The following is a 14,858-nucleotide window of genomic DNA, read 5'->3' on the forward strand; positions in this document are numbered from 1 at the left end:
AAAAATAATAATTAAGAAACGGTCTCTGACCAACTGGAAAAAATTTCTGGAATTACTCATTAATTCTTCATTGGCTTTCTTCCATATTTTTATTTGTTCCTCGTTATTCTCTCCATATTTGTAAATCATAAATTCAAATATGTTTGGCTAAAATGAATTAATGAAGACTCCAGTGATTGTGTTGGTGCCCTAAGATTTGGGATTCATAGTGCCTGGAACGGATCTTGTGAAATTACCTCATTCTTCCTAATCTCTAAACAGTATTGTTTCCCCTTCAGTCCTTCTCTGTCTAGTATGGTAGCCACTGGCCACCTATGTCTATTGCGCACTTGAACATAGCGAGGGGCACGCGTTGGAATGATGCTGAGTGTCAGGAACCACCCATTTACACATGCCGCCATTCTATTTAAAGGACTAATATTGTGCTGGAGTTCTGGCTTTTACCTACTGACTACTGTGGTCACCCTGTCACCGGGGTTGCATTGTCAATTGTGGTTCAAGTATATATTGGTGGGGTTTGCTTTTTCCATTTAAGTGTCCATAAACTTGCATTTCATCAGGTTTGTTTTGCAGATGAGCAAGGTCATTGGCATATTTGAACACTGTTCCTTACCCACTCCCCAGAGCTCCTTCTATACTAAACTAAGAGAATTTCATTTTTAAGGTTACTGTTTTAATCAGACTTTAATGATATTGCTTGCTTTTTTCCCCCAGATGCAACAGCACAAACTGTTAGAGTTAAAGAGGAAGTGACTCTCACCTTTGAGATGTTAGTAGTTTTATGACTAAAGTAATATTTTTTAAGATTAACATTATTCTGAAACAATCAATCCCCTGACCTTTCAATCCCTTTATATTATTAATGTTTCAACATTGACCCAGCTAGGCCAGTATTACTATTTAAAGATTTTTAGACACTAGTTACCCATTTACAGAATAATTTGGCAGGTAGTTTATTTAAGCTTATGTATTTTATGCCTTTGCTACCTATTATTAATATTTTTAATGTGTGAAACGCATACATATTTAATAAGTGAAATGCATACATTTCTGACATTTTAATCTCTTTAGACATTTGTTGATCAGATACATAGCTAGGAAACAGCTTCCAACATATTAAATAGACAATGCTTTATACTGTTCTTTCAGGAGTACAGGATTTTTTCCAGATTGTTTCCCCTTTCCCAGACCAATTATTTACATTTTTTTCCTTTATATATCAGATTGCTTCTCATTGCGGTACTTTTTGTCTTTTATACATCTTAGATTTAGTTACTTCAGAATGTTGAACTTGAAATGTAATGAAAAGGACACATCAGAAGTTACCATGAAGGAGATTATGTTCGGTGTTGAGCAGTAGCTGTCTGACCTGGATGGTGCTAAAGTCCATTCCAGTCTGTTTATAATCTCATAACTACAGAAAGAAATGGTGCAAGGACTATTTAGTGGATTGAAAAGACTGAGCAGTTCTTGGCCTAATCCACCCAAAGGGATATGTGGATCTAGCTTTGGAGGAAGTCCAACCCCCATTCTGTCCAGTTTACAAATGTGTCAGCACAGTAATACTGCATGGAACAATCAAAGCAGCCACCTTACTTATAATTCAGTCTGCCTACAGATTGGATATTTAATAGGAAAATGCAAGATACTTTAACAGCAAGCTTCATTAGGTAAAACTTGCATATTAATATACAATGTACCCTGTATGTTAATCCTGTATGTAGTTCTTAGAAACCTATAACTTAAATGATGAATATAAGGGATGCTGGCATACCCCATGGGAGCTTTTGTTTTATAGCTACTTAGTATTTTCTGGTAAATTGGTTTTAATTATTGGTAGTCTGTTTGGTACCACTTAGGAAAAAAGTTGGTCTCAGTGTAACAGAACTGATACATCATTTCAGTTTTAAAGGAATTATATTATTTTGAAATGCTAGAAGGTCTTCCTCAATTAGAAGTGATGACCCTCCCTCCTTTGGAAATCATGCAAACATTTTAATTTATTCTCATCTTCATTGGAGCCAAGTGTTCAGGTGGCAATTTGAGGTATAGTAAATGAGTTTAAACAATTTTCATTAATTCACTTTTTCCTGAAGTGATTTTATTCTTCATAGTAGACAGTTGGCTTTCTGTACAATGATTTGTTTTTTAAGAAAATAATTTACATTAAAAGAGAGATTATACTAAACATTATAAATCTTAGGTTATCGTATTAATGGCTTAAGGGGAAGAGTACTATTGGGTTCTGTTTAACTTAAGATTTCCAGTAGGAGGACACATGTGTTTCACTGATATATGCCGTCCAGAAAAATTACTTGATTCTCAACAATATTTTGCATTTTAATGAAATGTTAAGAGGAAAATTTTCTGAGTAGTTTATTGTTTATTTTCCCCCTTTGCTAACTATTGACATCAAAACGCCTGAATGAATACCAGATGACTCATTTGTATACTAGTGTTTTAAAATATTTTCTTTGCAAATGTTCACCGAACTCTTGAATTTTTTGATGCAAGTTGCTAAATTGTATGTAAAGGCAAATATATATATTTAATAAGTGAGAGTGTTATTTTATTACTGAAATTTATTTCCAAATCAAATTTATTTTGTAGGTACTTCACTTGGGACGTTTTGCTTTGCCTTAAAATACACAAACAAAATAAACTTGTCTTGTGATCGAATCACCTAAATATCCTTATGTTACCTTGTCATGTAGGAGAATTTTGAAATTCTTCGATAATGTGTATTTTTCACTTTTCTTTGAATTAAAAATAGTTAAAGGCCATAGTGTTTCATGAATCAATGTATGGTTTCCTGTTGAATTATCAAAGCTACTTGTATATACTTTGTAATTCAATGTTTTATTAGTAAAAATTGTCAGCATTTTATCTTACTCATTACATTTGAGCTTAGTCTTCTATATTTCCCATTCCCAGTGGTCACAGTTTTACAGAGCAAAACATTTTTAGAAATTGAAGATGTGTGAGTTCTCTGTAAGATAAATGTGTCAGTAGCATTCATCTGCTGATGGTATTGGATCTGGTACCAGAAAGTGAAATAGATTGTAGCTATAAAAGCATTTTATCAGTATAAGTCAGGAAAGAAGAAGAAAACTGTGAACTCATATTTTTAATATAAAAACTGTGTTCCCAATGAGTATTTGCTTGCTGATTTTGTGTTAAGATTCTTATCATCTATGATTGTAAGCTAATGCTGATATGAGATCTAAATTTTCATCTGAAGAGAACAGTTCCTGTAGCCTATTTTTAACGTTTAGACATTTTGAAAACAGATGTCATCTTAGAAATTGTATTTTCAAGTGCAAACAAATCATCCCAATTTGAAAGTCAATGTTTCATTTTGTATTCTTTAGTTTTATAGAATATTCTGCATTATTAGATGCATGTTTAAGTTGCCAGATGTTCTCAGAATTCTATATTTTCATATTGCTACGACTGGTTTACCTACAATGTGCACTTGAATTGTAATTTAAATAAATTACACTTGATGGAATTACAGTCTTACTCTGTTTGGTCTACATGTGAAAGATGTACACAACCTCTATTTTGCTAATCTTTAATTGCAGTGTAATGTACACCTGAATTTTTGTCCTGGTAAGACTTTCTTTTTTACAAACCTTTACAGGCACACGTGAAGGCCCTTCTTTGTGCCATGTTCTTGGCTGAGCACCGAACATGAAGAGATAAATGGGATGGTACAGTTTTCTTGAGGCAGGAGTGCCGCTTTGTTCATTTTTATTTTTTATGATCTACTAGCTTTTTATAATCCAAATAGATTTGTATTAGCTGCTACAAGGTTTAGTTTAAGGAGGAATCTTTAGCATTCAATGTAACACAGTGGGAAAAAAGGTTGGTCGCTGGAAATCAAGAGGTCTGTATTTTAGACTGAGCTGGGCTAGGTAGTGGCATGCAATCCCCCCTCCAGCAATTTCTCTGAAGTTTGCCTCAGTAAATTGGGGACAATTCCGTGACCTTATTCAGCTTTAAGGAGGAGGTATGCAAAACCCACAAAGTGTAAAAGACTTTTCCCTACTCCTCCCTTATATGAGTTAGGGTACACCAACATCTGGTACAAACCAGGTTCCTGCCTGTGAGTGGCTTTTCATGTTGTGTTTCAGTAACCCATGTTATCGCAGTCTGCCATCTTCAATGCATGGCTACTAAAGTCACTCTGCTCTTCTGCATTGAATTGCTGAAGGGGAAAAAACTGGAGGGTTGTGTGAGGGAGCTGGGGCCTATCATTTGTTCACATTCTGTTGGCTAGCACTCAAGTCAACTTGTTTGGCCTAATGACAAAAGGCAGAGAAATGTATGTGTTTCCCCGAAAATAAGATGTAGCCGGACAATCAGCTCTAATGCATCTTTTGGAGCAAAAATTAATATAACACCTGATATTATATTTTATATTACATTATGTTACATTACATTACATTACATTATAAAGACCCAATCTTAATGGTAAAATAAGACCAGGTCTTATATTAATTTTTGCTCCAAAAGACGCATTAGAGCTGATTGTCTGGCTAGGTTCTTATTTTCAGGGAAACACGGTAGTCTAGCTGTAGGCTCAGGGAGAAGAGAAAATGGGTGTGGTCAACAGCTTGTGTCTACCACATCCCTATTGGGGCAGGAGTCACCATGGTTTCCCCAGTGAGTCCTGTGCTTTCATGTTTGTCTTGGTTTTTGGCACGAGCAGCTTGGTGGATTTGTGAACACATTACTTACAACTCTTTGGGTTGAAAGTAAAGAAATCAACTTGAGCAAGTGTAAAAATAAAAACCTGAGGAGAACTATATTAAACAGATAAAGGATAGAGTGTGTCTTGTAGAACCCATGGGCGGGAATGTGGGATATAGGTAAATAATATTAAGCATAAACTTAAGGAGCTTTTCCGGTAAAATAATTAGGGCCTTTATCTGGCTTTTTGCAGACTTTCATATATCTAAAAGAGGCAAAGTGTCATTTGAGCTTTATAGGGGAAAGAAAAAGCCAAACATAAAATCTGAAATTTTAATTAAGAAAATTTGACGATGTTAAACAAGAAGCAGCTGTGAGGGGGAAGATTTGTGTGCATTTTTAGCCCCACTTTGAAAGGCTCAGATTTTCTCTGGAGCAGAATACAGCAAATTGTCACAAATCTTTTTTTTTCTGAGAAACCAGTTATATCAACATTACCGCATGCCACTGCTACAGCCTGCATGCCCAAAATAACATGAAAAGGACTACTGCAAATCTATTTATAATTAAGCCACTAATTATTGCATTTGTGACCATTTCCAAGAATTGTTCCTACCCGAATATGAAATAGAAAATAAGAAGAGCTCATTCTAGCCATGAAAGTTCCCATTTTTCTTTTTTCTTCACTTAATGGTTTATGTTAGTAACTACTAATAGTTTTGAACAGAGCAAAATCATTTTAATAATATTTTGGAGACTTCATGTTTTTCTTTATTAAAAGAGGAAATGTTTTCCCTTTTTATTTTTCTTCCTTGTCTGAGTTGTTTATTATATTACAGCTTCTAAAACCCAGATTAGAAGTCTATGATCTTGTGACGTCCTGAGACACCAACTATTTCCTGAGTTCCCTTCCATTATCAGATTGTTATTTTGGCAAAATATCTATTTGGCAAACTCTGTGTGAACAAGGAGATAAGAATGATGATAATGGAACCAATGTAGGGACGGAGCTGAACACTCTTCCTTTTGTCCATAAAATGGCTTCTCTGAAAAGACATGGATTCCTTTATTAAAGGAAAGTGGATTTTTAAAAAAATGACGACAACGTAATTATTTAGGAAATCTCCCTTTATTTAGTATTTGTCCAGCCCCATCTTCCACTTGTCTTAATCCTCTTACAAGTTACATCTATCAGCAGACCATGTAAATATTTATGGTGCTCCTGGGTATCTACCCAAAAAATCTGAAAACATTTCTTTATAAAGACATGTGTACTCCAATGTTCATTGCAGCTTTGTTTACGGTGGCCAAGTCATGGAAACAACCAAAATGTCCTTCGATAGATGAATGGATAAAGAAGTTGTGGTATATATACACAATGGAATACTATTCGGCATTAAGGAAAGATGATATAGGAGCATTTGTGACAACATGGATGGATCTTGAGAGTATAATGCTTAGTGAAATAAGTCAGACAGAAAAAGCAGCGAACCCTATGATTTCACTGATATGTGGTATATAAACCAAAAACAACAAAAGAACAAGACAAACAAATGAGAAACAAAAACTCATAGACACAGACAATAGTTTAGTGGTTACCAGAGGGTAAGGGGGTGGGAGGTGGGTGATGAGGGTAACGGGGATCAAATATATGGTGATGGAAGGAGAACTGACTCTGGGTGGTGACCACACAATGGGATTTATAGATGATGTAATACAGAATTGTACACCTGAAATTATGTAAGTTTACTAACAATTTACACCCCAATAAATTTAATTTAAAAAAAAAATAACAAAAAAATAATTTATGGTGTTCGTTAATCTAGTAGGAAATATGTATATTCTGACATTTCAATGCCTTGGGGGATTCTTTTATTCTAATCTTTGTCAGAAATTTATGCAAAACTTTAGTAAGAACCTATGCTTACTAAACCCTCATTCCTTCTCCACCCTTTCTCAACCAGGGAATTCTACAGCCAAATCAGGCAAAGTTTGACACCAAAATGTGGCTTACCGACCAGCTGGCAGAAAGATAAATGCTTCTTTTAAAAATCTCTGCATGACATTCTCTGTCAATGAAACTGGCTCTTGGAAAGGAGCCTTACATTTGGAAACTTCTGGGAAGTTTCAGCTCACCTATAAAATAAAGATGGTTACTGATGTGATGCTCTTTTTGGCGTCTAGTTTCATTCATCTTCAGGACCAGAATCTATCCCTTAGACATTTAGCAACCTGTATATGGAGTACTGGCCAGAGTGTGGTTTAGTGTAGTGGTTTTCGCCTTCCACATCTTAAATTCTACAAATCTTTTCTTTCTCACTATTTATTTATTTATTTATTTATTTATTTATTTATTATTTACTTACTTACTTTTGCAGGGTAGAGTGCAGTGGTGAGGAGGCACCAAGGCTATCTTATTACTATATCACTATATAAGGCTATATTATTGCTGTCTAAGCAGAAAATGAGATGGGGAGGGCCATGGGGAGGGAGGGTTTTTCAGATTGATATACCTCTCTGTGCTTCCAGGATGCCCTCCGCATCTTTCTAGATGAGTTCTATGTCCCTAAATGTAGTTTACTCAAACACATCAAAAAATAGCGTCTAAGATTTTGATCAGCAAAATCCATCACTGGATACTCATTGTTGGGTGATGTTGTTGTGTAGAATATGAGGAGCAAGGGAGCACAAATCCCCACTAATTGATGTTAAAACCCCGTGTCTGCCCTTCGTTATCAAGCAGTAAGTGAATGCCACATCAGTAGAATCTCCTACACTTAGAGTCCATTTTGTTGGCTCCTACTTATTCAACGTCCAAGCCACAGGGAAACAGAAACTCTACGACTGTTTTGTCTTTCCTTTTGGATGAAATTTCTTTCCTCATGTCCTCCATAGTTATTTTTCGATTGATATTTGATGCTCAATTTTCATTTCCCCTAAAAGTGATTATTGAAAGTCTTCCAAAATTTTAGGAAGCATGTAGGTTTGATTTCATCTTTTCCTTTCTCACCTGTTTCAGTATAAAGTTGGTGTCTTGATTTATTGGAGCTATCTTCTGCCCTCTGAAGGAAGGGTCTATAAAGCTTAATCCAAAGGAAAAAGTCTCTTATACCAAGACCAGCAATTTCTTTCTCCAGACGGACTTGAGCAGCCAACCGGCTACCAGCTATCCTGTCATTACTGCCTTTTGTTGGTCTTCCCATGAGTGTGGTGAGCAATCCCTGACTCTCCAGCTGCCTTCATCTCTTCTGGCAGTAGCTGTTCCTTGGGGAGGACCTGAAGATGACGCGAAGGCTACTTCCTTTCCTATCTTTGTTGGATGTATAGCTTCAGAATGACATACATAGTTCGCAGTTGGAATTGGTGATTGCACTCAGGCTGCGCTTCCAAGCTGTCCTCTGGAACAGTGACGAGATGATGCTTCCTTGTTCGGAGTTGTAGTGCAGACATTTATTTAATAAGAACTCTGAACATATGATTTCACAGAACAAACTCTGTTAGACCATGCCCTGGAACACACATTTACAAAGGTAAGTTGTGCTTCTGGTCTTTACAGGCTGTGAATGATGAGTAAAAGGAAAGCTGGGAACTTTCTAGGGCCTTTCATCCCATCCTGAACTCCCCTAGGTTTGGGACGGCAACTCGTGCCTAATGTTTTAATCATCATAATTGATGATTGCAGGGGCTGTTATTTTTGTTGTTAAGCAAATGTATACTGTTCTTCTCTGTGATGTATTTTGTATACCAAATTGTTCAAATAATGCTGAGTGTGAATGATCAGACACCTACAGAGACAAAAGGGCTTTAAATTGTAGGCAGTTATGCAAAATCAATCGAATAAAAACGGCTATTTATAGAAGAACACACAAATACCAAAAATGGAATGCTAAGAAAAGAGTAGAAAGTCTACAACTAGGACATTCCATCCTTTGGTTTAGAGAAAGGTCCTCGTGGGACATTTCCTGTCAGTTGCCAATGGATGTATAGTTTTATTTCTTAGTCCCAAGATTTCTGTTTGAGCTAGTCTTTCTTAGAAAATGAAGTGTATCAGATTCAAGTTAAGTAAAATAAATTTTATCACCATCTCCCTTCACCAATGGAGAAAGGTGGAATGTTAAGTGTAAGGTTAAGCATTGCACTGTGGAGCTCTGTGGGGGAAGGGGGCTCTCACCCACAAAACTGAGAAGTCTGCATTATCAGCCCCTTCTTCTCAGGGCGACAGTTCTGCCATTGCAGCTTTGAGCAGGTAACATTGCAGCATGGGTCAGAGCGTGAGTCTTATTTCAGGGTGCCCCCAGGGAGGAGGGCTGGAAGGCTCCTGTAAATGAGACTGACAACAGATTGTCCCAGCACTTATCTAGAGTGGCTAGGTTTTCGTAGGCCAAACCACAGGAGCACAAATACCCAAGCAATCCTCTCAAAACCCAGTTTCACACCTAATTCAACCAAATTCAACTCACTGCATTTTAACAAACTTAAGGTATCTCTGCTATTTTTGTATACTAATGCCTATAGACTTAAATAAATTCAGAAGATTGCCAAAGGGAAAAGGGCACATTGCCAAGTAGCATTTCCTTGGAGTTCCAAGGCTCCACAGAGATTTGTTTTTTCCTTCCTAAGATCACTACCAATATAAAGTGTGTATACCTGTACATGCATGTGTTCTTGTGTGCACAAGAGTGTAAACACACACACACACACACACACACACACACACACACACACACACACACGGAGGGTCTCTTCACCTTGTGCAGACACGATCTGATCATTCCAAGAATGAATGGGTTACCCAATGGCTTTCCCACTTTCCCACCTGTCTGTCTTAAGGCTGCATGAAGTTCATGTCCAGAGGAGGCTGTCCTACTGAAAGTCTCCCTTTGGTTTTAGAGCTGTAGGAGCAGCAGGCTCAGGCAGGTACCTAAGTTTACTTTGTCAAACCTTCTACTGTCCTCCAGCTGGAACAAAACACTGTAGTGCCTTCTTCCTCTTTCAGAGTCATTGGAAATTTGATCTGCAGGGACAATTTGATGGCTACCACTTGGTCCTCTGCATGATTACCTTTATTCTGAAAATTGGTAGAACTTTTGTAGTCTCTTGCAAGCAACGCTGGCAAAGCATGGGCATTCAATATGTGTTGACTGATTACTGGTATCAGCAGTCCTTTTCTGGACGTACCTCTGCTTGGTGACTTCAGGTTGGGTCGCCTTCTGGGAGGACTACAGAGACTAGCTGGAAAAGAGAAGCCTAGAAGCCTCCTTCAGACGTGACAGATGACGAAGCCTGAGTGTAGGGAGGGGAAGATGGCAAGCAGAGGCAGTTTCCACTCTAGGACAGCGGCCAGGCAAAATGGTTTCACGAGGCAAGCTGAATAGGCACTTATGGGGATTGCTGAGGAGGTCATTCTTTGGTTGTTGTTGCTATTTGAATATCAGTTGAGATTGAGCAGAAATCATTCTAAGTACTCCAAGAAGAAAAGGATTTAATACAGGAAATTAGGTGCTTACAAAATCTTTAGAAGGATGGGACAAGTAGGTTGTGACTCCGGAAGTGACTACAGAATATGGAAGAAGGGACCTACCAGGGGACATAATCAGGAAGGTGAAAAATCAAGAGGCTACCACATTTAATCTTGAGTTAAAAAACGCATTTTGTGTCAGTGTAATCCTGGTATCAGAATGTCATTTGCTCTCTAGATATGGTACACAGAGCTCTGCTGCAGAAATATTCCATGTTACCTACAACTTTGCTTGCCAGTAAGAACAGCCCAAAGTTGTAGGAAGATAGTGGTCTGCCTCATTGCTACTTTTAAATCTTCTGTGAGGGCATCTACCAGAATTTGTACCCAGCTTATAGCAGCAAGGGTATCTGGGAAATGTAGTTTTTAGCTTTCAAGCTTCAGTTCAGGAAAGCCTATTAGGAGGATGGATCCGAGTAACAATTGTCTAGAATTCAAAACCCATCCAACTGTGAGCCCTGCCCCCTCAGCCTGGCAGCAGCTCCAGCTTCCCTAGCCAGGTGAGGTGTGAGCTCACTGGGCACGTGTGCCTGAATTACCAGGGCAGATCACTTCGATGGTTGGGACAACAGTGAGGATGAAGTTTGAGGCAGTAACTGCTGTGAGGATGGCAGCTTCCAGCTGGGTGAGTAAGAAGCAGCAACAAAGCCCTTAAGTGGGTGGTTTCAGTGACTTCTGGCACCTTTCTTGGTACTGGAAGTCCTCATCTTGCAATGCTCTTTCCGGTAGCAGCTTTGAAGAAAAAGCATGGACAGGCAGTTGGGAGGAGACTAGCTGCTCTCCAGAAGTGTTGGTTATTACAGTCATTGTGTGGGCGTTTTTGTAAATGCTTGAGTGGGCAGATGGGGAATGGGTACCTCTGGAACCTACAGTTCCCCTGGTAGTGCTGATGGCTCAGGACCAACCTCCAGCACAATGAGGTGTGAGTGGTGGTGGGTGACCTGTGGGGGGTTCGTGGGAGTTCGTGGTCCTGAGGAGCTTTCTCAAAGAAGGTGAGTCATTATGGACTGGCTTCTACTAGCACCCTGACATTTCCCTCTGGCTATTAAGTCTTGGCCCTGGCTGTGGGGCAGAAAGCTATGTGATCACATCGGGAGAGTCACTTCCTAGTTGGACCTTCATGCAACATCATGTCAATGGCTGCTTTAAAATCTCCGGGGTTTTTCTATTTGCATGAAGCAAAAGTCCAAGCTCCTTAGGCAGCTATGTACTCAGGGCCCTATGTACTCTGGGCCCTGACTAAGTCTGACTTTAATTCCTCCCATTCTTCCTTGCTCACTGTGTGCCAGCTGCACTCACCTTCTCCTTGTCGCTTCCATATGCCAACTCCTGTTTACCTCAGAGTGTTTGTTCTCATTTGCTGTACCTGGAGTAGTCTTCCCTTAGGTCCGTGCTTGGTTAACTTCCTCTCATCTACAGATTTTTACAGATTTCACCTTCTCAGGAGTGAGATATTCTAGTTACTCCCTTAAGAAATGGGTGAGTACTATGTGAGGAAAGTTAACGTCAGTTTAGTGGGAGGTATAGAAGATTTAAATGAAAGAAGAGATACACTATGTTTGTGTATTGAAATATGAAGTATTGCAAATTAATTTCCCACTCGCAATCAAAATACCAGTGGCATGACAAAATGATTCTAAAGTTGATAGTGAAAAATGAGGCAATAATAGTTGAGAAATTAAGAGAGGAAAAATTAAATATGACTTACCCTTTGCTAATGAGCTAATAAAACATAAGGCTACTAAAATTGAAAATGTTTGTATTTGCAAAAGAAGTGACAGGACAGTGATAAAGATTAGAGAGCCCTAAACTAATCCTTGTATAAATAGGAATTTAAATGTAGATAAAGAAAGAAACATAAACCAGTGGGAAAGTGATTATGAAACCAAAATATTGGGGTTTCACTTCAAGGTATATACCCAACATAATTAAAAAAATATATCCACACAGAAACTTGTGCGTGAATGTTTGTGGCAGTATTAATAATAGTCAAAAAGTAGAAATAATCCAAATGTCCATCAACTGTTGAGTGGATAAAATGTGGTATACTAATACAGTGGAATATTTCTCAGACAAAAAGAAATGAAGTACTGATACATACCACACAATGGATGAATCTTGAAAATATGCTAAGTGAAAGAAGCCAGACACAAAAGCCACATCTTGTATGATTTCATTACTATGAAATGTCCAGAATCGACAGAAAGTAGCTTAATGGTCACCAGAAGCTGGAGGAAGGGTAGAATGAGGAGTGACTCCTAATAGGTATAGGGTTTCTTACCTATGCTCCTAATAGGTAAGTGGAGGAGTGACGCTGGAAAATATTTGGAATTTGGTAGTGGTGATTGTTGCACATAATGTTTAACATAATGTGAACTTATTATACTAAAACCACCGAATTGTACACTGCCAAATAGTGAATTTCATGGTATGCGAATTATATCTCAAAAAAAAAGTATGAGGGAAATTGATTGTGCAGATAATATCAAGTGAGGTCTGTACATCAAAATAAATCCTAGATGAGGACATTATTGCATAAAATGTACATGAATACTGAACTGCTTTAAGGAGTAAGAAGTTTACACATAAAAGTAGAAGGGGAAACCTTAAAGGAAAATATCAGTAGATTTAACTACACAAAAATGAAAACCTTTCTTTGCCAAAACACATCATAAAATCAAAAAGTAATAATTTGGAATGATTTTTTTCATAAATATGGCAGGAATAAGATTAATAGTCTTAATATTTAAAAATCGCAATAATAATTATAAGAAAAATTCTAAGTCCCCGGCAGAAAAAAGAATGGACACAGGCAATTCCTAAAGGAAGAAGTAAAAATCACCAACAACATGTCAAAAGTGAAATACAAAATTAAAACTATGAGGTACTCTTTCCTTATACCAGATTAATAGTGCCTGCATTTCACAGATAACATGAAGTTCTTCTCATTGGAAGCAAAATATGAGTCAAATTTACAAACAAGTTGTGAAACAGGAGGTCCACCTATAGATGCTCGGTGGGTGTGTGCCATGCTATTTATTTTAAAAAAATTCCAATGTGCATATTTCCTACCGTTTAGATTTAATTATTAAAATTTAACTTGATGGAAGCTTGTGTTTTATCTTTTAAAGTCCTAATGCATTTTTCATAAACTTTAATATATATTAACAAAGGTTTAACATAACTGATTATATTACATACATATTTTTTCATAAAATCGGCAGAAACTATCATTTATAAGAAATGCTAACATTTGACAGTGCTCTCAATATTATTATTGATTCCTATTTTTTTCTTTCTCTTTTATGTTGGCAGTAGACCAACCATACTAGACCTATTTTTAACAGAGACAACAAAGACGCAGTCCTACAAAAGTCCCATTTCCCCAGCCATCTTCAGGCTCCGCAGAAGTGGAGTGACGCTGGAGTCAGTGATGGAGAATTAGAAATGAATAAAGATGCTGCTCCTTCCCCACGCTCCTTTCTCTGTAGAGTCTCCTCTTCACGTCCACTGTGGCTCACACAAGCTCACCTCAGACCCAGGAAAATTGGGGGGTAGTTCTACCCTGTGTTAAAAGTGACTCAGGAAATTCCTTTCATTAGGTAGGGGACATTAAATCATGCATACACATTTTATGATTTGATTTGAACACTGTCTCTTCGTGAATGGCCTGTTGTGTTTCATTGTAAAAGCAACTCTTCTTTGCCAGAAACAAAGTTCCAGAATGGGGCCAGACTTGCCTAATTCTGAGAAAGGGCCTCCAGGAAGGTGTTGTGAGCACGGCGGGGGTGGATAGCTACACAAAGTTTGGGAAAAGCAAGAAGCAGCCCTTTGTCTATTTCTAGTCCTTGTGGTCTCACGAAGGCGGCATCAGGATAATAAGGCTGTTCTATCCGAAAACTGCACTAATTAGTTGCAATTTCTCAGCATCTCTGGACCACTTCTGAAAACTAATTACTAAGAACCAGAGTGTAAGAGAATACATACCCTGAGGATAAGTAGTTAACACACACACCTCTCACAGGCACTGATGGGATAGGCTACTTAATTTCCCCAAAGAGGATGCACTGGGTTTTCCCCTCCCATCTTTTAAGTTTTTCTTTTTTAACAGCTTTGTTAATTTAGGTTAAGTGGTTTGGTTGTCATGGAAACCAGTATTCCTCTCAGGCTGATTGTGTCAAAGGCATCATTAATCTGTTTTCTCAACTGCCTCTTCCTCATCCATCTAATTGCAGTTCCCCCTAGCCCCCCCCCCTTTGGATGACATCATTTTGGACATTTTTAGGACACCATATGTGAGATTTAGCACAATTTATTTTCTATTCAAATTCCATATCACTGTTAATTGTCATAATCCCACCCCAAAGGAGGAGGAGGGCTCCCCCATAGGGGGGCATAATATCTCCAAAGGTGAGGTTGAAAGTCACTTAATTTAATACACCTCAGGTGCAGTTTTGTGTCCCACATAAAGGAGGTTTTCAATGCCTTCCCTCTGCTTCTTTCTCATCTCCTACATATGTTTTCCTTTTAGGATACTAAATAACTGCTTTTGATGTTGTTCTGGGAACCATGATCTTTGAAAGAATAATGAAGAACCATGGATAGGCAGGGAGGAAGGCAGATGACCTGGGTAACTGTATGATCA

This window comes from Rhinolophus hipposideros (genome assembly GCF_964194185.1).
Source record: "Rhinolophus hipposideros genome assembly, chromosome: 11".
NCBI lineage: Eukaryota > Metazoa > Chordata > Mammalia > Chiroptera > Rhinolophidae > Rhinolophus > Rhinolophus hipposideros.